Here is a 26,677-nt window from a genome sequence, read left to right as displayed (position 1 = left end):
TGATTGTATTATATGTGACCTCTCTTGACTCTCCGCATATCCTCAGTCCCCACCCATGATTTGGATTTGCCATGGACAGTTACATGAGCATGAAATAATCTTCTGTTGTGTTAAGCCACGAGGCATTTGGTTTACTTTCCTACTGCAGCCCAGTACAGCCTAAAACAAAGTGTTTGAATTTTGGAAGGGGTTAATACTGGTTTGACATCATACACTACGGCTTTACGTGTTGGCATACACTGTGTTTGTTTTATTGAATTTCTTGCAAATTAATTTTATATAAAATGCAAATTTCTAGCTTTTCTTAAAGAATTAGAATTTGGCATTTCTTTGTCAAAATTAGGGGCTGCCTGGGTGCCTGGGTGGCTCAGTGGGTTAAGCCGCTGCCTTTGGCTCGGGTTGTGATCTCAGGGTCTTGGGATTGAGTCCCGCATCAGGCTCTCTGCTCAGCAGGGAGCCTGCTTCCTCCTCTCTCTCTCTGCCTGCCTCTCTGCCTACTTGTGATCTCTCTCTGTCAAATAAATAAATAAAATCTTCAAAAAAAAAAATTAGGGGCTGCCTGGGTGGCTTAGTGGGTTAAGCCTCTACCTTCAGCTCAGGTCATGATCTCAGGGTCGTAGGATCGAGTCCCGCATCGGGCTCTCTGCTAGGCAGGGAGCCTGCTTCCTCCTCTCTCTCTCTCTTTCTTAAAAAAAAAAAAAATTAGAAAAACTGACAACGCAAAGACTTCATTTCCCTATGAAGGTGTTTTCTGGAGCAAAGTAGCAGTTGCCCCTATGGATGCCCCTATGTGTCTGAGCTCTTAAGTTTTCTACACTCTTCACCATTGCTTTATACTCTCTGACCTGGCTCGCTTCACTCATTATTGATTTTTTTGACCTCTGTAGGTATCCTTAATCTAAAGGGTGGGTCATCACACCAAATGCTCAGAGATTGACACTAAAACATAGTGACTGTGAATACAAAAACTTAGAAACCTGCCTCACTTAGAAATAAATTCTATGGTATTTTAAAAGTTATGTATATAAAACATGTAGTTGGGGGAAAAAACAGTCCTAATGCTCAGAAGCAGCTGAGTTATAGTATTTGGTGTGGGTCGTTTCCAGAATTTTTGGTTGGAGAATTTGAAAATGGGAAATGTGAGTGAGTGATAAAGAAATTTGTAGTCCCAACCAAGCTAAATCTGAGCAATCTGCCTCATGCTGTTGGCAGGACAAAAGTCAAGGTGTGTGGTGGGCCTTCACTGAGAGGGAATTTCTATCGCATGATTATATAGCAGGGACAAGTGCCAAGCAGCATGTGTTAACTTCTGTATTTTTCCTGCATGAAGGAAAATAATGCCCTGCCCTGCTGCTCCTGGCACACTGAGCTTCAGTTCTTCTTGATTTAAATCCTCTTAAATGTTTGGAGAAAAGACTGTGAAAACCTTCAATCATTTGCCATCAAGAGTATCACAATGGTAGGGAAGCACTAGGAGAAGAGCCCCTTGGGTATACCACCTTTCTACCCAGCTGCCTGCAAGAAACATTTCTTTTTCTCAAACGGAGAGAGCATCTAAAAAGTAGTGGAAGGGACAGTGGAGATTATTCAGCAGAGACAGCGAGAAGACAGTAATCTTATATATGTTCTATTGTTATTTAGATATAATCTTCTGGTCAGAAAATACTCAGAATTCTGCTTTCCCTGTCTTTCTCCTGTCTCTTTATCACCTAGACTGCTCTACAGCACAATTCCCAGACTCCCTGTTCAGCCTGGCTTTGGGGCTGCTCCCTTGGGCTGTACCACAGAATATTCTGCCAAGCTCCCAGTATATGCTTGTTTGTGTTTGTGTGTACTACTTCTCACTTTCTACTCTCTTAAGTTCAGTCAGTGCCCTCGTGGCAAGGGCAGCCAGCAGGCTCTTTGAGAGCAAGAAAGAAACAGCTCCTGGGCTTGTCTGTGGTTCTGTCTTGGCATATTCACCGAGTCCTCATCTCCTTCCCAATTTAAATTCATTCCACAGTGAGGGTCACAAATCAGCAGTTGTTAGAATGTATTATGAAGAAATAAACATTTATCAAATTGCTTTTCGAGAAGGTGAATAATTTAGCAAAAGAAAAAAAAATACCACCACCATCACAACAAAATTGTGCTGCTGCTGACTGACAATTTATTTTATTCCTCTGAGATGCTAGTAGCTGAAGCATGCTGAGTGAATATTGATTAGCTGGATGCAGATAAATGAATTCTGTATAATTCTTGGGTTACTAACTTGTTGCCAATTAAGAGTCAAAAATGCCATTTAAGTGCTCCCACAGTAGTAGTACAGACCCCAGGATTTGCTGATGACCAGTGTTGCTGGCTTATTGCCAGCTTACTCTTTAATCACCATAGAACCATGAGTTTTTGCAGGAGTACTCAAGAGAGGCTTTTCTCTTTAGTCTGTTTGTGTGAAGCTGGATTCCTTCCTGGGGAATGCTTTTCTGTATATGTATTATTACTATCTTTCCTAATCTTTAGTGAGTGTTTGAACTGGGTAGGCATGATAGTATCTCTTTTATATAACTGATCTGATTTGGTTCTCTTAATAACCATGCATGGTAGATTTTATTATTTTCCTTTTACTTATTGAGAAGCTGATATTCAGAGAGGGAAATTCACCTGCCCAGTCACTCAGCCTGTGGGTGGTAAAGCAGAGGCTTGTAGATAGCTCATTCTAATTGTAAAGTTGCTCATACAACCGTATTATTTATTTTTAAAAATATGAGTCACTCATGACTGGCTCTAAAAGTATTTTCAGTGAAAGTTCATGATTTGAGTTCGTAATAGCATCTCTCTTTTCAACAAGTGGGAAATAAGTGGGAATTTTTCTAAACCTAAGCAGAATCAGTAACCTCTGGAAATTCACATAGGGAGACCTTCACATGTGAACAGAACCAAACTGCTTATTTAACATTACATCTAACTCATTGGTTGCACATTAAGCACCTAGTAGGAATTCATGTGTGAATTCATAGTATTCACATGTGGGTGTATATGTACTATGAAGTATTCGTAGTACTCACACCCGAGGGTGTGGTGAGAGGGTGAAGGCAGAACATTCAGAGGTTTATGGGCATTGGCATCAGTTGCACAGTGTTAAAGTTGGAATATAGAATCCATTGCTTATTAGATATCTAACGTTGGAGAAGTATCCTTAGTTGCCAGCCTAAGTCTCCTGAAGTTAAGTCACTTCATTGACTTAATATCTGACTGTGCCAGATATTTGCCTGTTTGCTCTCAGAGGCATTCTTCAGCCTTCCACCGCTCTGCCCAGAATCATAGTGAGAACTGACTTCTGCAAGCTCCCTTGTTAGTTGGCTTGGTCTGGGGTTTGCCCATGGGAAGCACTGGTGGGAGAGCAGAGGTTTGGAGGAAGGGAGAAGTGGGTGTTTCTACCTCTCTCTGCTTCTTAGAGTCCCTGTGGCAGCTGCTGCTTTTCTTCCAGGGCTCCATTTACCCCAGCAAGTCACTTATGGCTTCAGCTTCCATCACAGGTGTTGACCTGTGGATTCTAGAGACATGCCTTCTTCTTTGTCCCTCTGGCCCTAAGGGAATAGCTTCTTCCTGTTTTGGCTAAATTCTTGGTAGCCTTAACCTCCCTGTTAGACTTTGCAACTCTTTAGCACCTTTGCAACTGATTTTCTATGTCAAATACACTTGGTTTGAAATACCTAGACTGTTTTTCTGACTAGACTGTGCCTAAGAAATCCACTTTTTAACATTTCTAGGAGTAAGTAAAGAATGAATTTAAAGCACCTAGCATATAAGAAGATGCTTAGTAAGCCTCAAAATGCTTAGGGATACAGGCTAGTAAGGAAGGTAAAAAAATAAAAGAAAAGACAAAGGAGATTTGTAACTGAGATAGTAGAAAGTGCTTTAGGTGAGAGCCTGGACACCAGCTTTAATTTCTGTCTTTGGGTTTAGCCATCTGTGAGAGATTAGGTGACTTTAAGTCCTAAGGCCTTAGCTTACTTACCTCTTTAGTAAGACATCTGCAAAGTAAAGGATTTCTCAGCAACAAAAAGATAGTCAGATGAGGATAAATGGTAAAGCTCAGGGAGAACTTCATGAAGGGGGGACAGTTTGTCTGAGTCCTGAAGGATGACCAACCCAGAGGCACAGCTGAACTTGGAAGTTGGTTGGGGTATAAACATTCTAGATAAGGGCATTGAAAAATACCACATTAGAAGGCCATACGGCTCTTGACAGGAGCCAAGGAGGAGCAAGCCCATTGCAGATGTTCAAAAATCATCAATCAGGAGACAAGGAATAAGATGTGATAACATTCCCAGTTCTTCTCATACCCTTTCCTTATGCTTTGCTGGTTGTAAGCCCTAAGCTTCAGAGTGCTAGCAAGAAATGACCATGAGGATTTCCAGCAAGTTGAGTTCTTTCATTTCTTTGTGAAGAAACTTGTCCTGTACTTCTGCTACTTATTGGATAATTTGACATTTCAGAAGGATTCTCAAGAGAGATCATTCTTTGTATCCTGAATCAAATGGGAGTCTTGGTGGATCATTGGATATTCAGACCTTTAGGTTGTGTTTGCAACCTGAAGGTGACCCATGATAATAGCCTTTGCAGATACTCACAGAACCTTTCTGGTTAAGTAAAATACTGTAGTTGTTCCTCCTCATCTGTGGTTTCTCTTTCTGTGGTTTCAGTTATCCATGGTCAGCTGTAGTCTGGTCTGGAAGTAGATGATCCTCCTTCTGATGTATTGTCACAAGTTCAGTAGTAGTCTAATGCTGTGTCACAATGCTCACATCATTCACCTCACTTCATTTCATCTTGTGGGCATTTTGTCATCTTATATCACAAGAAGGGTGAGTACAGTAGAATAAGATGTTTTGAGGAAGTGAGGGGCTATCTTCACATAACTTTTATTACAGTACATTATTATAATTGTTCTGTGTTACTATTGTTAATCTCTTATTGTTCCTTAATTTATAAATTAAACTTTATGATAGGTATATATGTATAGGAAAATATTTATAGTGGCCTGTACTATTTGGGGCATTCAGTAGGGGTCTTAGGACATATCTTCCATGGATTGGGGAGATTCTTGGATAAGCAGACATGTTTGGATTCCTGGGATAAGAAAATCTTACTTTGGTGTTTTGACTTATTTTAATGTCCTGAGACGTATTCTAGTAAAAAACTCTGAACAACTCACAAGTTGAGAGACTGGCCTAGGATTGTTGTTTGGAAAACTCTGCCTGTATTATCTTGGATGAATTAAAAATTTTGGTATTTGCAGTGGCCATAGGCTAAGAAATCTATTTATGTGGGTGCAGAACATTTTTGCATCTGCAAGTGAAACCTTTCGGGTGTCATGCCCATGTTTTGCCCTGAGGACTTTCTCTCATGGTGTTAATGAGGAATAATTATGTTAGAATGAGTGGGACTGAAGAAATGAGAACACAAATTTCTAAAGAGCTGCTGCACTTTTCGATTTGAGCTTCTACTGCCAGATAACTTGGCAGGCACCAGCAACAGCTACTACAGGACTAGAAAGTTACATGAATACCGGAGGGAAAAAACTGATTTGCTCACTAGGAGGCTCTATTAAGTGAACATCTGTTAACTGTAAAAATCCCATGCACCAAATGGGAAAATATAATGTAATTCAGAGCTTTTGAGCAAATTAAAATCATAAAATACCAGTGTATAGAAATCACTGTGTGTTTCACTATTCTGAAATTTACATGGAAACTTGGAACAAGGCAAAACAAAGCGGAAACACTTAAGATTATTTACTGTGGGTATAGAATAGAGCTATCCTTTGCTTTGGAAGAAAGCTGGCAGTTGGGGGAAATGTACTCCATGAGGAAGTTCATATGAAAAGCTCCCCAGCTGATAACTGTTGACACAATAAAAGACTGTGGCTCTGCAGTAGGAGGGTTCTTGTCAGAACAAGGAAAGTCTGGGACTTGGCTCTATCCTTTGCAGAGTTGGGGACTGTTAGAGATTTGTGCTGTCCAGATGCTACTGAAGTCCTAAAGGAGGGACGGGAAGGAGCAGGCAATGTATGGTTCTTCCATATGGTGTGTGCCCAAGAAAAATGCTTTAGTAATGTGGTGTATGGAGGGAATTATGTTTAAAATGCTCATATCCTTTGGTGCATTGAATACAAAGAATGATGCCAGGGCAACCTTCAGGTTGAGATTTTTGTGCATGCTCACAGTTGTGGAAATTCCATTAGCTGTTTCCTTGGTTGTTTTGAATTGTAACCATTCTAGACTAGGTAACAAGAGAAAAACACAGGTTAACTAGACAGAACAGATCTATGTCGAAGATAGTGTGAGGTCAGTTTAATTTCAATACTACATAAATCCCTGTGGCCACTTGGGCGTTTGTTATATTAATGGCTTTGAACATTTTAGCAGTGGCATTGGAGTTATTTAATCTTGTGATTATCTTCACTGATTTCCTATGGGAGCAAAGGAGGGGTAGGGAGTTAACAAGGGGATGTGAAGCATAACAAAGGGGTCAAAGGTACGTAGTACAAGAGAAAAATTTTGATTATTGTCAGGTGCATATAAATGGAATGGGCTTCTGGAAAGATGTGCTTTGCCCCACGTTATGCTGAGCTCTAATTGGAGACCTTGCTTCCCTAATTGTGTGGTGAGGTCTAGTTACTGTAGTTAAGAGGGAAGCTGTATATCAGAGGGCAGAGGGTAAAGCTTTTAAATAAGCCTTCTTTCCCAAATGCCTAAGCAAGAAATTGGAACAGAAATATACTGTAGAGCTAAAAAGTCTTAAAGTGCCTCTTAAATCTTTACTACAATTACCATAATATAGAATAATAGAGCCAATACTATTTTTAAAAGCTTTTGAAGGTTGCAAGTAGCAGCCATAAATTGTGGGTTGCAGAAAATCTGTAACTGTAGTTTTTCAGAGGCTTTTTATTTTAATGAAAGAGAAAGGGTTTTAATAAAACCAGAGAGAACTAATAGGAGACATTGGGAGGTAATGGGAATGTCTACTTAGCTCTAGAAGTGCAAAGGAGTCTAAGTGATTGGTGAGTGTGTGCTTATTAAAAAAAAAAAAAAATCAGATTCTCTTTCATGGCCATATCTGGGGACATGCAGGTAAGTTTGATTTATTAAGTCAACAACATAGAGGTAGCCAAGCATGAGACCAGGAAATAATCTGACACTAGCTGAGATGTAAGTAGTTTGGAGAAAATGAGGCAGATATGCTGGCTCCTTTTGTGAAGTAAAGCATAAAATGCCATTTAGGATACTTCTCTGTAAAGAGAAACTGAGTACCAATGACCTGATTGGCCTGGAGAAAATTGTTTCCAACTCTGTTGAGATTTGTTATGGGTGGGAGTTCTGAAAGAAAAACTTTTAGTCTTGATAGGATGTATACGGATGCCTTCCCTCCCCTACACATTTCTACAAATAGAAGAAATAAGGGAGGGAATAAAGACACCTCACATAGTACAGTGTTCGCCTCTACATTTTTTGCTGTCATCACAGCAAGTTGAGCTGATAAGATACCATTTGAGACTCCATGTACCAAATTTCCTTAACAAACACATTTGCTGTTAATAACATTGTTCTCTCAACTGTCAACTTATCATTGACTTTTAGTTGATATATTATGGATACATCAGGCATTAATTATTGATATCAGAAGGGAATGCTGTTCTTAATTAGTATCTAATTGTGATACATACTGAAAGTGGTGGTGCTGGTGGTCCTACTAGTGCTCGTTATGATGAGGGTGGTGGTTGCGGGGGGGGGGGTGGCACCCATCCAGAGCATCTCAGGTAGCAGGAAATACTAATTTACTTGAAAAAAGTGACTTCTAAGTGGAGTTTTATTAGGTAAGTTGGATAGGGATGAAAGGGAGACGAGGAAAGGGTGATAGTGAGGAAGGAAGAAGGTAGAGGGCTAAGACATGACATGTGTGGTTGGGGAAAGGAATATTTGAGGTGGAAAGATGAGGAGAAGTCGGACCATAATGGTGGTGAACTGATGCCCAGGAAGGTGCCCGATGCCCAAGATCTTTTAATAAACATTTTCTGGAAGAGATAGTAACTGGCCAGTTGTTGGCTTTTAATTACTAAATATAGTAATCAGAAGCATCTCAGTTTCATCCAAGTTCTGCCTTTTTCATTTTTACTGGTAATGTTGAAGTATACATATATTTCTCTCTTTTAATCATGCTATTCTTTATCCATATATATATTTTTCCCAACTATCTTTTTATAGACAGTATCAGTACTATTTTCTCCACAGAACTTTCCCTGGTATTCCCTATAGGATGTAAATTTTCTCTCCTTTTTTATGATGGACTCTTGGTACCATTCATGCATCTCTTCTCTTGTCAGTGCAGTTACTTATGATTCTCTCTTTTCCCTTATGTGATTTTAATATCTGTGAGAGAAGATAATTGGATTTTTTTTATTTCTCCAACTACCTAGCACAAGATTGAAACTTAATATTATTTATTTAAATGAATAAAAATTGGTTAGTAGATCTCATCAAAGGATCTCGTGGTATAACAGGGGTCCCGGTTTTTTTTTGCTGTTTTCTCATGTTTCTGTTAATTTCATGCTATTATTTTGAATAAAGCACAGTAGCAACTCATTCATCACAGAACATCAGAACATCTTCTGTGTGTCTGTGCTGAGATAACAAAGATGAGTAAGAGTAAAATGTGGTCTGTGGTATCTAAGGTCCCACATTTAAACAAGAGAAGAAAAGGGGCACTTAATAATTATAATGAGAAGCACTAAAAAAAGAGACGTGCAGTGTGTTTTCAGAAGACAGAAGAGACTAAACCTGCATGGAGAAGACATAGCAGATACACAGGTAGTTGTGACTGTTTCTGTATTATCCTTTTATTCATGAACTCCAAAGTTAAAGGGAAGACAGTACTTTTAATCAAATTCTTAATATGACTTTGATTTTGGATATATTTGTTTTGATCTCTTTCAAATCTATACTTTAATTATGGTAATAAGTTACAAAGAAAATTTGGAAAACAAAATTTTAATGGAATAAATCAGTTCTGTTGCTTGGAAATAATTACAACTAACATTTTGACATTCTTTTTTCCTCTCTCTCTCTCTCCTCCCTCTCATTTATAGGCATATGTAAATAGTTCTATATAATTAAAAATTAAATTTCAGTCATACTGCATACATTTTTTATATTCTTATCCTCACCCCATTTCAGCTCTATGACACTATATCATTTCTGTAGCTATAGAGAATATCAGTTTTATTCCAAAAGCTGAGATATATGAAAAACATTGCATTTCTTTTATTTCATTTTCTTAATTTTTTTATTCTGCAAATTTGTAAAAGTAGAGAACAATGAATTCTTATGTACTGTTCCATCTAGGTGCAGCAAATGTCAACTAATGGCCACTGTAGTTTTATACTTATATATCCTGTATATTGCATATACCATGGATATTTTAGTGTTGATCTCTGATTCTTTAATATCATTAAATATTTAGTTAGTACAAATTTTTGATTATAGTTAATCTGTTAAAATCAGAATATAAATAAAATCCATACATTTGGTTGATATGTCTTTTAAGTCTCTATTTTCTTGAAGTTATTCAGATAAGGAAATGTATTGTTTTGTAGGATTTTCTTCATTCTGGATTTTGCTGATTGTAAGTTTCATTTAATATGCTCCTCTGTCCCTTGTATTTCTTATAAACTTATTTTGCATTTAGAGGTTTGATCTGATTCAGGTTCTTATTTTATTTTTTGGCAATAATACACATTAGGTGGTTTGTGTACTTTTGTCAGGAGACAGATAATACAAGTTGTTTGTCTTTTGTGATGTTAGCAACTTAGATAATCATTGCTTACATCTATTATTAAGGATTTGCCAAATGGTGATATTATTTTTCTCTGAAGTTGTCATTCCATTGTCTTTCTGCTTGCATAGTTTCTGATGAGAAGTCTTTTATATTTATTAATTTTTTTCTCCTATGTATATATCTCCTTATTTTTCTGTGTCTGGCTGCTTTTAAGATTTTTTAATTATTTAAAAAAAATAATTCAATTATTATATATATTGATGGGGTATTCTTTGTATTTATCCTGCTTGAATTTGGTTGATCTTTTTGGATTTGTGGGTTGAAAGTTTTTGCAATATTTGAAAAATTGGGCCATTATTCTTCAAATGCTTTTTCTATCTCTGTTGCTGTTCTTCTGCTTGTTATTTTCCTGCATTTACTGTGGCTCGGGTTTTTTTGTTTGTTTGTTTGTTTGGTTTTCTTTTGGTGGTGGTTGTGTGTGTGTGTGTTTTTCCCCTTTTTGTGGTTTGTTTTGACACATTTTATTGCTATGTTTTCAGGTTCTCTGATCTTTTCTTTTGCAAAATAATGTCTGCTATTAGACTTCCCAGGGAATTTTTCATTTCAGATACTGTATTTTTCATGTTTAGAAGTTCCATTTAGATTTCATATCATCTGTTTCTCATTTTGTTTGTTTTTTCCTATAAATACTTGAACATAGTTACATTAGCTGATTTAATGTATTAGTCTAATAGTTACATCATCTGTGTCATTGTTGAGGATTTAAAGAAAAATTTTATTTTGACTAATTTTTCTTCTGGTTTTGGGTAACCTTATTGCCAGAGTATGAGTTACTTATTTTGTTTTGTCTTCCATGGGGATAGGGCTTATTTGTCTTGATCACAGCCTTTATTTCCAGCACCTCGAACAGGGTTTAACTAAGATGACTCATCATGTCAGTGGCAGAGCTGAGTTAAAAATCCAGTCTGAGTTCCTTCGGTAAATAAAAACTGAGATGCGTATGTAGTGTACAAAGACTTACAGTACTCACTTCTTACTTTGGTATGAGAAGACTTCTCTTACTTCTTTGTCCTTTAATTTTGTATTCTCTTTCCCTTCTTAAAACTAAAAATTATGTCTTCTGTGAGTCTATCATCCATAGAAAGAACTTGGGCTTCTTTTGCTTTTTACCCTGAAAAATACACGAGGTAAAGAAGCAAACAACAGCCTGGCCATTACTTGAAACTTGGGAAAGGTGGTGGGAATATAGAAAGACCAAATTGAATGAACATTTGTAGAGATTATTCTGACACACTGCCCTACCCCCACCCCGGGTTCTTCAGTATAAAGTACTAGAAATGGGATTACAAGGTCAGAGGGTATATACTTTGAAATGCTCTTGTAGCATCTTGTTGAACTACTTGCATATGGAGAAAATTGTTGAGTTGAACACTATCCAAATTTTCCAGCCAAAAAATAAAATGGAGAGTTCTGTAGCATGTGACTGTTCTGTTTAGTTCTTTCCTTAAGGCTTTATGCATTCAACAGCAAGTTCTCTGTCAGCATCTAAAACTCTGTGTGTTGCCCTGTTGTCTAATTCAAAATTGCACTTGCTTTTTGGGTTCTATTAGCATCCATTCTTGGCTCATCTTCCAGTCAATCAAGCAGTTCAATGAGTAGCTCAGGAGGCATGACATAAAAAGCAGAAAAGAGACATTTGTTTGTACATTTATTAGATTAACCCATTTCAACCTTCTAAATAATTTCTTGTTCCTATTCCAAAGCAATATTGTGATGTGAGTGCATTAAATTTAGGTGCAAAAGTATCTTGTTATGTATAGGAATACAACACGTTAAAGGCAGGAGGAAAAAGCCAAAGACAAGAACAATGACAAGATGTTAGTATTGTTTTCTTTTTCTTGATACTGAGATTGTATTTAGGATAGGTTTCTATATAGGGTAACATTTAATTGCTGGTCAAGCAGATGCTTTCTTTATTTTACATCTTTCCCAATTTCAGTAATTAAATGTCTAATTATAAAAGTTTAATATGACATTGGTTAATGAAAATTTCACTGAATTGGGGGATGGTTTCCTTGTTATAAATCATTTGTATGTATTAAGGATGAAATATAAAACTAGAACCCTAGATGGCTTTATAAGAGTACTTTTAGGTTATTCCCTATATCTGTTTTTTTTTTTCTCCTTTTATCTTTGATTTTTTTAATGATAAACTTCACCCTTGGAGTCTCCTGAACTTTAAACATCCGACTCATCTTCAACTTTTTGGTTTTTCTTCTAATTACTATGCATTATGTTTCTTCCGTAATACTTTTATTAGTTTCCTGTTATCGCTGTAACAAATTACTATGGACTTGGTGGCTTAAAACAACACATATTTATTATGGTTCTAGAGGCAGTGGTCTGAAATTGGTCTCATTGGGATAAAATCACGATGTTCGCAGTGCTGCATTTTGCATTCCTTCTTGAGGCTCTAAAGGTAAATTCATTGTCTTGCTTTTCCATCTCCTAGAGAAAGGCTTCCTGCATTTCTTGATTCACAGCCCCTTCCATCTTCAGAGCCAGCAGTGCATGTTATGTTTTTCTCACATCGTATCGTATTGCCACAGACTCTTCCTCTCTCTTCCACATTTAAGAACTGCTATGATTATATTGGGGCCACAAAGATAATCCATATTAAGTTCTTTATTTTAAAGTCATATGGCTAACAACTTTTTTTTTTTTTTTGGTTAGCAACTTTAATTCCTCTGCCATGTTAATTTGCTCTGGTCATTTAATATAATATATTCACAGGTACTGGAAATTGAGCTATAGATATTTGTTTGGTGGGTATTTTTCTGACTATCACAATAGCTATAATACCCATTTTTCCCTTTATGGTCACAATGTAACTCTTTTATTTCAGGCCCATTTATTAGGATTGTTGTTGCAATAGTCTTTGACTTTTTTTTTTTTTTCTACCACTAGTTTCTCATCTCTAATCTTTGTTAGCATACTAATTTCCATAGAGTCTGGTGTAGAGTATTTATATCTCTCTTCAAAAAGTTTCATTGGCAGCCTTTTCAGTAAGGCATGTTGTTTTAATTATGCAACCTATCAGTACAAATTTGTGTACACATTAATATGTTTTTATTTATTTTTGTTCATATGCTATTGTACTAATATTTTATGTAAAATAAAATAAAAGCATTTAAAATTATGTGCAAAAGATGAAATAAGGGGCGCGTGGGTGGCTCAGTGTGTTAAGCTGCTGCCTTCGGCTTGGGTCATGATCTCAGGGTCCTGGGATCGAGCCCCACATCGGGCTCTCTGCTCAGCAAGGAGCCTGCTTCCTCCTCTCTCTCTGCCTGCCTCTCTGCCTGCTTGTCATCTCTCACTCTGTCAAATAAATAAAAAAAATTAAAAAAAAGATGAAATAAACAAGATTTCAGGATATTGTAAAATACGGTTTATGGTACAAATTTTCTATTTTTCAGTGAAAGTTGTATTATCTATGATAGAAATGTAGTGAAATCATGTATCATTAGTTTATGAACATTTTGGTTTAACACTTTTTTAACACTTAAAAAAATTTTTATTTATTTATTGGAGACAGAGACACAAAAAACACAAGCAGGGGAAGGGGCAGAGAGAGAGGGAGAAGCAGACTCCCTCCTGAGAGGGAGCCCTGCATGGGGCTCACTCCTGGGACCCTGGGATCATGACCCGAGCCAAAGGTAGACATTTAACTGACTGAGCCATCCAGGAGCCCCTGGTTTAACACTTTGATTTAATATTCAGTATCTCAGACTACATTCAGATTATTTTGATACTTGTTATAGATGTTACAACTAAAAAAGTTTGCTTCATAATATATGTATAAGAGAGATTATATTGTTTACTGCACTGTCATATTTATTTTTCAGTCTTCTCCCTTAGTTGTCTGAAAGTGTTTTTTTACTGAAATTTGACAGGTATGTTTTTACCTTCTTTAACATTAATCGGTTTTTCTTGCAGATTAATTAATCTTGTAAATTAATCTCAGGCATTTTTGTATTATTAACAAATGTCTATAAACCATCTGAAACTCATTTAGAAGATTCAAATACAAATGAGAAAATTCAATTTCCAAATTTAAATGTGTTGATATATATTTGTTTAAATACATGACATACTTATGTATTTGATAACAGAAAATTTAAAAATGTGAATATTCCCAAACAGTGATATTCTAAACGTTCTCTCCATATCATTTTTCTCTCTTAAAAGAAGTTACTTTCTTTAAAATTAAAAAAAACTTATGTATTTATTTATTTGAGAGAGAGGAGGTGAGAATTGGGGAAGGGGAAGAAGGAGACGGAAAGAGAGTCCGTGCTGAGCCCAGACCCCATTGCAGGGCTCCATCTCACAACCCTGAGATCACGACCTGAGCCAAAACAAGAGCTGAATGCTTAAACAACTGTGCCACCCTGGTGCCTGAAGGTTCTTTCTTAGTTATAAAAATATTTACATTTGCCTTGAAGGAACAGATAAAGCATGTATGTATGACATTTTAGATCTGTTGTCATCATAGAAGAGGCCTGGAAATTTGGAATAAATTTCTCTGAAAAAAATGTATAATTTATCTTTAATTTGATAACTCTGTAACTTGTTTAAATACTTTGCCTTGAGATAATGAACAACTGAGTGATATATAAAATGTTCCTTGAGTCCTCTTCTTATTATAAAGTATTATAAGAATTCTACTAATTTAAATTACCCATATCCATAGCATCTTAGGGCAGCTTATATAAGCACTGCAAGTGAGGGCAAGATTCTGTCAAGGTTTCTTTCATGATTTGTGTCCATATGGGTCAAATAAGAAAGCCATACTGATCTTTTTATTTTAAAAATTAGATAAGAAGTGTAAATAGCTTTCTTAAAAAGATTTTTTGAATTTATTTATTTGAGAGAGAGAGAGAGAGAGAAATCAGGGAGAGGAGCAGAGGGAGAGGGACAAACAGACTCTGCTGAGCATGGAGCCTACCTGGGGCCAAATCCCACAACCCGGAGATCATGACCTGAGTAAAATCAAGAGTTGGATGCTTAACTGATTGAACCGCCTACGTACCCCATTATTTAGGTTTTAAAAAGGAAGAAGCCAAGAGAGAAAATTTGTGATTTATTTATTTACTATATTCATTGTTAAAAGATAAACTGAGCCACCCAGGCATCCCATTGGTGTACCTTTCTTGACTTGTAATTACATATCCATTTATTCGTTGACCTGTTTGTTTGTATTTATGACTAGATCAAGACCCACAAATGGGGACTGCCATCATTAAATAAATGTTTGTACCTAGGTCCATGACGAGCATAAAATAAGTGCTTTATAAACATTTATCAGATGATTCATGATCCCATCTAGCTGTAATTAATATTTTCCTTTTCTGTTCTCAGAATCTGTATTCCTATACAGTAAGACCTCAGTAACGATTGAATTAGAATAAGATTCAGTAAGTGGCTCAGACTTTTTGATTTTTTTTTTCTTTGTAGTTAGATCTGACCCAATGGTAAAAGCGCAAGTGGAATTTTTATTGCTGGAGTGTTGTATAGTTGAGATGGAAAGTTATTTGGAAGTGTGCCTGATGCTGAACATCAAATCTTTAGTTGTTCACTTACCATAGTCATGTCTGTATATGTTATTTCACAGCAATGTGCAAATTGCTTATGACTGTACCCAGTAGAATGGTACTCTATCTGAGCTCATTTGCAGCAGTTTAAAAACAAACTCCAGAGCCCAATATCACAACTGTTTTCTTCCTTTTTGATCCTACCTCATTAGGGGGACAGGGTAAGGGTTGTGTAATGTGCTGAAATCTGTCAATACTTTGTGTTTCTTATTCATTAAAACCTTCAGATGCTGTTTTCCTAGTGGCTCCATTTACCAGGGAGGGTGAGGAGAAAAACACTAAACAGGTGTTCTTGACTTGAAAAACAGCAATTTCAAGTAACTCACAAGGGGAGAAGTTGGAAATTTTCAGATTCTGAAGTTGTCACTGGGAGATAAATTTGGGTTACACATTCGCCTTTCATAAACAGACTTTCTTTAACATAAATTTCTGCAGTGCATGAGGCACCTGATTTCTCTGGGGGCAGACATGCTTCACCGAGCAATTGTGCTGCAAAGAGATAGTGTATATTTTCCCAGCCTTCTTCCAAATGCACAAAAATGAGCTGGAGGAGTAGTATGCTGAGCTGCTAATGTGGAATTCTAGCTTCCCCTAGCAGGGCGTAAAATACCTATGGTAAATATTTGGCCTGATTGATGGGAGAGTGTCTGAATTTTAAGTTCAAGCTTAAATGTTTCTGTAATACTGTAAGAAGATTATTTGTCAAATAAACAATGAGGTACATTAGGTATCTTATACAAAAGGATTGCATAATACTGTGTTTGCTTCTGAGGTAGCAGCTATCTTAAGCAAGGGGCAAAGTTGAAAGAGATAATTCTTACAGCACTGCAACTTAAAATGTGGTCCCCAGGCCAGTTGCATTAGCATTACATGGTAGCTCGAAGAAATGCATGTTCATGGGCCACATTCTAGAAATACTGAATCAGAAATTCTGGGAGTGGAGCCTAGCAGTCTGTGTTACAGCAAGTGCTCAACATGATTTTGATATATGCAAAAGTTGGAGAACCGTTGTTCTGCTGGCATTTGATTAATTAATTCGTTCAACAAATATTTATTGGGTATATAATAAATTCTAGACTTTCTTTTTAGGCACTGATAGTACAGAAGCATGAACAAATAGTCAAACTCTTCTTTTCTTGCAGCTTATTTTCTAGTGAGCAACCTGGGTAGGTCAAAGGAAGTGAGGAATTCATTAGTTTGCGTATGTCATGTTGGGCCCTCAGGATGCCCTTTTAGTGACCATGATGTTTGAGGCAGGCTTGGTAGAATTTGCAGTGTAAGCATTTGGGAACTGAACTGAACTTCATTTGATAGGTTAAGTACTTTCCTTTTCATGGCCAGCTCTTCTGGGACTGGTTTAAAAATCTCTGTCTAGATTCTCAGATTCCATGACTTAACCTGAATGGGTAACTGATATGCATATATTTGTTCCCCCATATAATTTGCTAATCATCTCTCTGCTTGTCATTCTAGTATGGGCAGTGGAAATGAATTGACTGGCATGATTTCCAAGATCTGGGCTTTTACTTTTCAAAGGATTATCTTTGAACCAAATTGTATAAAGGACATATAACAGACATATAGTAGTTAATAGAGAGATGCCTTAGATTATTAAATAAGTATGAATAAGTATTCTTATCATGATAAATTGGAGGAATAGTAGGTCCTGAGCATTTGGTATTAGGTAGACTAGAATCAGTAGAAATTTATTACCTTTCATCAAATGTTTTTTCCCCAACTTTAAAAATTTTCAAAATAAAACCTACAAATAAGTCAGAAGACAAGTACAATAAGCACCTATATAAGATCCTTCAAGATTTACCATCTGTACTTCCTCTTTCTTGCTCTCCCTACACACACACACACACATACACACACACACATATACACATACACACACCCTGTTTTGCCATTCCATTTGAAAGTTCAAGTTGCACATATCAAAAAATTTTAATTTAATCTGGATCTCTTAAGACTAAGAACATTTGCCTAAGTTACCACAATTTCATTATCATTCCTAAGAAAATAACAGTTCCATAAATCAAAATCACCCTTTTGTTTTCTCCACAACATTGACTTACTGAAGAGTTTAAGACATTTACTATTTGTTATCTCCCAGATTCTTGATTTGCCCGTTTCCTCTTGGTGTTATTTAATGTTTACCTCTATTTCCTGAATTTACTTTGCACCGAAATTTAGGTCTAGAGGCTTGATTGAATTGGAGAAGGGGGTGGGATTATGGACATTGGGGAGGGTATGTGCTTTGGTGAGTGCTGTGAAGTGTGTAAACCTGGTGATTCACAGACCTGTACCCCTGGGGATAAAAATATATGTTTATAAAAAATTAAAAAAAAATAAAAAAAAATAAAAAAATGAATGTCTAATGTACCAGTCACAGTTCACTAAGCCAAACAGACAAGTGTTGGTCATGAAGCTCAAATTCTATTTAGGGAAGACATATATTAAACAGACATATTAGAAACCTATATAAAGATAATTTCCCCTAGTGGCAAAAGCTGTGATGAAAATTAAATATGATGATGTGACTGACTTAGTGACAGTTGATGGCAGAGGATAACCAAGCAAGATCTCATTGTGGAGATGGTATTTGAGCTGTGATCTGAATGGAAATAACAGGAAGTAGGGGAGAGGGGCAAAGAATATCAATTTGCTAAACCCACTGACTGAAATAGAAACTTCTTGGAGGATGTTGAATTTCATGAGTTTGTTGAATGAAGGAAGGGAAATCTTTGGAAATACTTGAGAATTTTAGGAGGATAATCATGTGAGTCATTGGACATGGGTTTGTGACAAATCCAGTATTCCACTGTGAAAGTAGAGAAGGTTGGAATTATTCTTAGTTTTTCCTATCCCTTCAAAATGTGTGTCCTTCTGTTATTCACATCTGTTTTTAAGACTTGCTGGAGTCCACTCTGGATGCATTTAGGAATATAACTGTATTAAATGTATACAGATAAATATGAGTAATGACATTTATAGTGAATACAGGGGAACTGGAGAAGATGCTTTTTTGAACAGTTTTCATTTCATTTCTTGGCAGAAAGGCAGTATGAAACTGGGTATTTATTATGCCATAATAGTACAGTGGATAATTGTCTCAGATGAAATATCCACCTACCTACATAGTACACATGTAATAGGAGGTATCTGGTCCATGGTTGATTTCTTAGCTAGCATTTGACAGAGCCCATGGGTGAGATTTTGATACCTGTCAAAAAGGTTAAAGGAAGTTCTGTCTCTGGTTGTACATGGAAAGGGAGCTGACTAAGCTCTGGCTGTTGAAAGAGAATCCTCAGAGAGAGAAACACTGGAGCAACTGACATGCCTCATAGCTGTTCCCCATTAACTGTTCCTCATGATAAGCCTCAGTCTGCCCATCTGTGGAACCCATCTGTGAATTGTATTTATTGAAAATGCTTGATGAATTGATGTGTCAGGAAAAACAACTAAAAAAGAAGACATTCACCAGTCATGTACTATTTCTGGGGATTCGTAATCAACTAATGGTTCAGTGCAAGTTGAGTTCTATTTTTGATTTATGACTTTCTCAGTAAAATGCTATATGTGTGCGTGCATTAGGTGCTTGTGCTTGCCCTCGAGAAGGACCAAAGAGGATGAATACATTGTTCCATTAAATTCAAGCACATTTCAGAAATGTTTGGAGTTAATTTACATACTTTCAAAAGGCTGTGGCATGAAGCATTGCTGTCCACTAAAAGTTTCAGGGATTATGGAAATATATGCATTGTCCCATATAATAACCATTATCCACATGTGGCTGTGGAACAAAAGTCAACAACTAGTTATTCAGTCTGCCAGCTTGATTATTTTATTCTTGGATTCTGATTATTAGTATATTTTCTTGTGTTTAAATGTGCACCAGTTCCCACTCCCCTGCCCTTCCTTTCCCCTCCTGGTTTTACACACACACACACGCATGCACGCACTAACTTATTGCTAAGCATTAAAATTTTTTTATATCCACACTTCTTGAAGTAGTACTATGTACATATTATGTAAGTTATGTCAAAGTTTTCAGCATTTGTTCTCCTTTAAAATTGAGAACCTGATTTAGATTCTCAAAGGTAATTGGTGTCTTCCATGGTGGTCAAATCCTTCTCCTTAATCTTCTGGTAGTATCTCCATTATTATCAGCCCTTGAGTTAAGATTGCTCTTTAGCCTCTTTGGTGCTGCATTATCTTGAGTGTCTTTTTCCATTGGTCTTTTCCTCGTTTTTCCAGTGTCCTTCAACATTAACGGTTATTTGGGTGCCTGGGTGACTCAGTCATTTAGTGCCTGCCTTCAGCTTAGGGCATGATCCCAGGGTCCTAGGTTCGAGCCCCGCCTTGGGTTCCCTGCTTGGGGGGAGGCCTGCTTCTCCCTCTCCCATTCTTGTGTTCTTCCATTGGGCTTGTGTTCCCTTTCTTGCTGTGTCTCTCTCTCTCTGTCAAATAAATAAATACAATCTTAAAAAAAAATTAACTGGTAGCTCAGATTTGCTCTCCTGGATTCAGCCAAAAGCTCTGATTAAGTGTTTTTTTAAAGGAAATATATCCAGTCTGGATCTCTCCAATGAAAATCTCATACTTTCTCCTTGAAATTTATTGTTAGATGGGTAAAAATCCAAGTTTAATATTAAAACAACTTATAATTTGATTAATAATCAAAATTAACCCCCCACCCTGTGTTGAAAATGCACCACTATGTTTCCTGTTACCCAAAGTTGAAGGCTTGGTCACCTTTACTTTCCACACTTAGTCTCTCTCTAACAAGGTCAACATATGCTGGCAATTTTTTAAAAAATAAACTATGTAATGTTTCATGAATTTGCATGTCATCCTTGCTGAGCAGTCATGCTAATCTCTGTATCATTCTAATTTTAGTGTGTACTACTGAAGCAAGTACAATTTTTCCTTCTAATGGATGTTGGGTTATAAGTAGTTTCCTTTTCCACTACCCATATCTTGGCTTAGGTCTTCTTTGGGTTATGTGTGCATTATTTCAGTTTCCTAATTAGACTTAACTTTTCAGTCTCAGTTGAGGTTGTACTAACTATCCCATTTCAATCTCTTCTGCTTTTTCTTCATGATCTACCCTCTGGGTATGTTGGCTTAACCTACGGTTGCAAAATCATTCTTACTTTTCCACCCATATGCTTTTGCTTAATACTACTAGCTCTGCCAAAAATTGAATTTTCTTATTTTTGTATTTAGATCCTCCTTGCCTAGGTTTTTAAAGTTTTGTTCTGTTTTTTTTTTTTTAATATATTATTTACCATCTGTTATTGAGTGCATACCTTTGCAGGCATGAGCTTTGTGCTTAACTCATATAATAAGTGGATCTCTGCTTTCAAGGAGCTTAACATTGTAACGGGGAATCAATCTGATAGGTAAATAAACAGTTGTGGTACAGTATGATAAACTTTCATCTCATCATCATCTAGAAACCATCCCAAACATGTTTCTCTAAACTCATAAATACTACTCCTTGGTCACTTAATTACATTACTCATTTTTGTCTTGTCACCTGTTGATTTTACTATTTTGTGTTAATCTTATTTCCTCTGTTAGATTATAAACTCCTTGAGGGCAGAGAATACATTATACCACTGAATATATGTTATGCCCCCTAGCCCATAATATTTCATATAAAAAGTACATATTAACATATTAAGTACCTGGAAATTTATAAGAGAGATGAATTTTACCTTTGGGAATCTTTGCACTGCATAACCATTTTTCTGTCTATATAAAATACAGAAATGTGGTGAGAGACTGTGAGGTTTGTTTGTACTCACTTTATATTAAATGATGGTTTTAACCCTGGAAATTGAATTCTTACGCTATTTAAAACATAATCTGTTGTCAAATGAATAAATAAAATCTTAAAAAAAAACCATAATCTGTATTATGAAATGTTAGGTGCTTATACTTAAGATTTCCCCTGATACAAAATACTTACTAAAAATGAAATATATGGGTTGGAATTGTATTTCCAAACTAGTATGAAATTTATGAAATATATATTAATACTCAGAAGCCAAGAGTAAAGTATTGTAATTGTTAGGCTATAAAACCAGATTTTGATTTTGTGAAAATAACTAGTTTTGTATAATTGTAGTTGGATTTTTGAAGCCCTAATTGGATGGAGCAGATTTTTCTAATAGAATAATCTTTAAAAGTAAATATAAGTGAACTATAGCCTTTTAACATTTTCATCAATTAAAAAAAACCTCTGGGGGCGCCTGGGTGGCTCAGTGGGTCAAACCCCTGCCTTTGGCTCAGGTCATGATCTCAGGGTCCTGGGTTGAGCCCCGCATTGGTTTCTCTGCACAGCTGAGAGCCTGCTTCCCCGTCTCTCGCTCCCTCTGCCTGCCTCTCTGCCTACTTGTGATCCCTGTCAAATAAATAAATAAAATCTTTAAAAAAAGTTGTATTTTAATCTAATTCTGGCTTATTTCCAGATGTTGGTTATAATACTTCCTGGTAAATTAACTTTCATTGAAACTTTTGTCTCTTTGCTTTTGGTTAATTTTAAAAGTAACTTCATTAAAGCTTAATTGATGTAAGCCACATAATAAAGTATAAAACTCGATACATTGGGGTATATGTATATGCCAGTGAAGCCATCACAACAGAAATAATCAAAGTATTCATCACTCTTAAAAATTTCCTTATTCCTATAATTCCTTGAATCCCTCTCCTTCTCCCCACACCCCCAAAGGCAGACACGAATCTGTTTTCTGTCAGTATACATTTGCCTTTTTTGGAAGTCAGTGCAAATGAAATCTAGTAGTATGTGCGCTTTCTTGTCTGGTTTCATTTTTTTTTTTTTAAACATTTTTTTAAAAAAAAGATTTTATTTATTTATTTGACAGAGATCACAAGTAATCAGAGAGACAGGCAGAGAGAGTGAGGATGGGGGGAGGCAGGCTCCCTGCTAAGAAGAGAGCCCAATGTGGGGCTCTATCCCAGTACCCTGGGATCATGACCTGAGCTGAAGGCAGAGGCTTTTACCCACTGAGCCACCCAGGTGCCCCTGGTTTCATATTTGTTTTAAGATTTATCCAGGTTACAGTGTTTAACACTAGGTACTACTTTTTATTGTTGAGTAGAAACACATCTGATTTTTTTTTTAAAGATTTATTTATTTATTTATTTATTTGGCAGCGATCACAAGTAGGCAGAGAGGCAGGCAGAGGGAGGGGGGGCAGGAAAGCAGGCTTCCTGCTGAGCCACCCAGGTGCTCCAACACATCTGATTTTTATATATCCATTGTGTATCCTCCAACTTTACAGAATTTGTCAATTAGGTCTACCAGTTCTTTTGATGAAATCTTTAGGGTTATATATATGTACCTATGATGTATATAATTTCATATTTGCAAATAGAGACAGTTTTACTTCTTCCTTTCCAATTTGGATTCTTTTTTTTTTTTTTCTTATGTAATTGTTCTGGCTGGGACTTAAGTACTATGTTGAATTGCTTAGTTTTCAGTGTATAGACCTTTTTACATCTTAAGTCAGATTTACCCTTAAATATTCCATACTTCTTATGATATTATAAATGGTATTTTTAAAATTTCAGATTACAATCATTTATTGATAGTAAATAAATACAATTTATCATTAAGTTGATACTAAATAAAATATAGTTTGTTTTTACATATTGATCTTTAACCTGCATTTCAATAAACTCACTTATTCTAGTAGCTTTCTGTAGATTTCATTAGATAATTTTTATACATGATAATGTTGACTGAATAAAGGGTTTTTATTTTGTTTTCCCCCTAATCTTGATGCTTTTATTTCTTTCCTTTCCCTGATTGCACTGCCTAGAACCCCTAGTACACTGTTGAAGACAATGAGAATGGACATCCTTCTCCTCATCTGAGTAGGAGAGCATTTGGTCTTTCACTATCAAGTGTAGTGTTAGCTTCAGGTTATTTGTAGTTGCTCTTGAAAAACGTGGAGGAAGTTGTCTCTTTCTAGTTCTGAGAGTTTTTATTCAGAGTGGGTGTTAGGTTTTGTCAAATGATTTTTCCGCATCAGTGGTTAAGATCATGTGTTCTTGTTGTTGTTCCTTATAATGTTAATATGGTAGGTTACGTTGATTGATTTGTGAACCTTAAGACAATAGGGTATTTGGTCATCTCTGTTACTCTTCTTATATATTTTGGGAAACGTTAATGATCATACTATGTTGAAGATTTTTGCATCTGTTATCATGAGAGATATTGGTCTATAATGTCTTTCAGTTTTTAGTATCAGGGAGTTCTGACCTCATAATTTGAGCTGCAAAGTATTCCTTCTTGTTTAATTTTTTGAAGATTTTATGTGGAATTTTTATTGTTCCTTAATTGGTACAATTTACCAAAGAAGCTATCTGTGACTAGTGTTTACATTCTGGGTAGATTTTTAGCTATAGATTAAATTTCTTTAACAGATTATTGAAGTCATCTATTTCTTCTTGAGTGAGTTTTGTTAGTTTTGTTAGATACTTTCATCACTTATGCACAATACCCAGTGCGCATCCCAAGTGCCTTCCTTAATCCCCATCACGCATTTAACCCATCCCTCCACCCACCTCCTCTCTTGGTAACCATCAGTTTGTTCTCTACAGTTACAAGTCTGTTTTGTGGTTTATCATTTTTCTTTGCTCATTTGTTTTGTCTCTTAAATTCCATAATGAGTGAAATCATATAGTATTTGTCTCTCTCTGATTAACTTATTTCACTTAGCATTATACTGTCTAGGTCCATCCATGTTGTTGCAAATGGCAAGATTTCATTCTTTCTTATGGCTGAATTCCATTGTATGTATATGTGTATTTGTATGTGAGTATGTGAGTATATATGTGTGTATCTCACATCTTCTTTATTCATTCATTTATCAGTGGATACTTGGGCTGTTTCTATAACTTGGCTTTTGTCAGTAATGCTGACATAGGAGTGCATATATCCTTTAGAATTAGTGTTTTTGTATTCTTTGGCTAAATACCCAGTAATGTGATCGTAGGGTAGTTCCATTTTTAATTTTTCAGGTGCCTCCATCCTGTCTTCCTGACTGGCTGCACCAGGTTGTCTTGTCAAGAGTATACAAATGTTCCTTTTTTTCCACATCCTTGCCACACTCATTGTTTCTTGTGTTTTTTATTTTAGCCATTCTGACAGGTATGATGTGATAGCTCATTTTGCTTTTGATTTGCATTTCCCTGGTGATGAATAATGTTGAGCATCTTTTCATGTGCCTGTTGGCCATCTACATGTCTTTTTGGGAGAAATATCTGTTCATCTCTTCTGCCCATTTTTAATTGGATTATTTGTTTTTGGGTGTTGAGTTTTATAAATTCTTTATTTTAGAGACTAACCCTTTATTGGATATGTCATTTGCAAATACTTCCTCCTATTAAGCAGGTTGTCTTAGTTTTGTTGATTGTTTCCCTTGCTGTGCAAAAACTTCTTATTTTGGTGTAGTCCCAGTAGTTTATTTTTGCTTTTGTTTCCCTTGCCTCAGGAGACCCATCTACAAAATTGTTGCTGTGGCTGATGTCAGAGAAATTACTGTCTGTATTCTCTTCTCAGATTTTTGTGGTTTCAGGTCTCACATTTATGTCCTTAATCTATTTTGGCCTTATTTTTGTGTATGGTGTAAGAGAGTGGTCCAGTTTCATTCTTTTGCATGTATCTGTCCAGTTTTCCCAGCACTATTTGTTGAAGAGACTTTCTTTTTCCCATTGCATATTCTTATCTCCTTGTTGGAGGTTAATTGATCATATAATTGTGGGTTTATTTCTGGGTTCTCTGTTCTGTTCTTGTCTTTTTTGCATGAGTACATTATTGTTTTGATTATTACAGCTTTGTAATGTAACTTGAAGGTCAGAATTGAGATGCCCTCAGCTTTGCTTTTCTTTTTCAAGATTACTTTAGCTATCCAGGGTCTTCTGTGGTTCCATACAAATTCTGCAATTGTTTATTCTAGTTCTGTGAAAAATGCTGTTGGTATTTTGATAGGGATTGCATTAAATCTATAGATTGCTTTGGGCAGTAGGGACATTTTGTTTTATTTTTTAAATTTTATTTTTTCAGTGTTCCAAGATTCATTGTTTATGCATCACACTCAGTGCTCCATGCAATATGTGCCCTTCTTAATACTGACCACCAGGCTCACCCATTCTCCCATCTCCTCCTGCCAAAACCCTCAGTTTGTTTCTCAGAGTCCACAGTCTCTCATGCTTTGTCTCCCCCTCTGATTTACCTCAATTCACTTTTTCTTTCCTTCTTTAATGTCTTCCGTGTTATTCCTTATGCTCCACAAGTAAGTGAAACCATATGATAATTGACTTTCTCTGCTTCACTTATTTTACTCAGCATAATCTCCTCCAGTCCTGTCCATGTTAATACAAAAGTTGGGTATTCATCCTTTCTGATGGCTGTGTAATATTCCATTGTATATATGGACCATATCTTCTTTATCCATTTGTCTGTTGAAGGGCATCTTGACTCTTTCTGCAGTGTGGCAGTTGTTGCCATTGCTGCTATGAGCCTTGGAGTACAGATGGACCTTCTTTTCACTACATCTATATCTTTGGGATAAATACCCAGTAGTGCAATTGCAGGGTCATAGTGTAGCTCTATTTTTAATTTCTAAAGGAATCTCCACATTGTTTTCCAAAGTGGCTGCACCAACTTGCTTTCCCACCAACAATTTAAGAGGGACATTTTTATAATATTTTTTCTTCCAGTTTATGAGCATGGAATATCATTCCATTTGTTTGTGTTGTTTTCAGTTTCTTTCATCAGCATTTTATAGTTCCCAGAATATAGGTCCTTCACCTGTTTAGTTAAGTTTATTCCTAGATATTTTATTATTTTTGGTTTAATTGTAAATGGGATTGTTTTCTTAATTTCTCCTTTTGCCACTTCATTAGTATATGGAAATGCAGTGGATTTTGTATATTGATTTTATATCTGGTGCTTTTAACTTATTAATGTCTTTTTTAAAATGTTTATTTATTTGAGAGAGAGAGAGGAAGAGTGCACACAGGGGGATAGGGAGAGGGAGAGAGAGAATCTCAAGCAGACTCTGCTCTAAGCATAGAGCCCGATGCGGGGCTTGATCATATGACCATGAGATCCAGACCTCAGTCAAAATCAAGAGTTGGTTGCTTAATCAACTGAGCCACCCAGG

The 26,677-nt window shown here is 36.3% G+C and overlaps 2 long non-coding RNA genes across 3 annotated transcripts in view; one reads left to right on the top strand and one right to left on the bottom strand.

Annotated features, from left to right (window-relative positions):
• Positions 1-26,677, top strand: part of LOC309860886 — a 443,591-nt gene that overhangs the window by 68,727 nt on the left and 348,187 nt on the right. The window contains exon 1 of one of the 2 annotated variants that reach the window (XR_014309688.1): positions 12,220-12,295. The exons of the other annotated variant lie outside the window; for it this stretch is intronic. This is a non-coding gene — a long non-coding RNA (uncharacterized lncRNA). Of the gene's footprint in view, positions 1-12,219; positions 12,296-26,677 lie in introns of those variants that run through there. 2 annotated transcript variants of the gene reach the window in all.
• The window catches only part of LOC309860885, an 80,453-nt gene that overhangs the window by 1,052 nt on the left and 52,724 nt on the right, over positions 1-26,677 (bottom strand). The window lies entirely within an intron of this gene.

The sequence above is a fragment of the Mustela nivalis genome (genome assembly GCF_964662115.1).
Source record: "Mustela nivalis genome assembly, chromosome: 3".
Taxonomy (NCBI): Eukaryota; Metazoa; Chordata; class Mammalia; order Carnivora; family Mustelidae; genus Mustela; species Mustela nivalis.
This window is presented reverse-complemented; position numbering and strand designations above follow the sequence as displayed.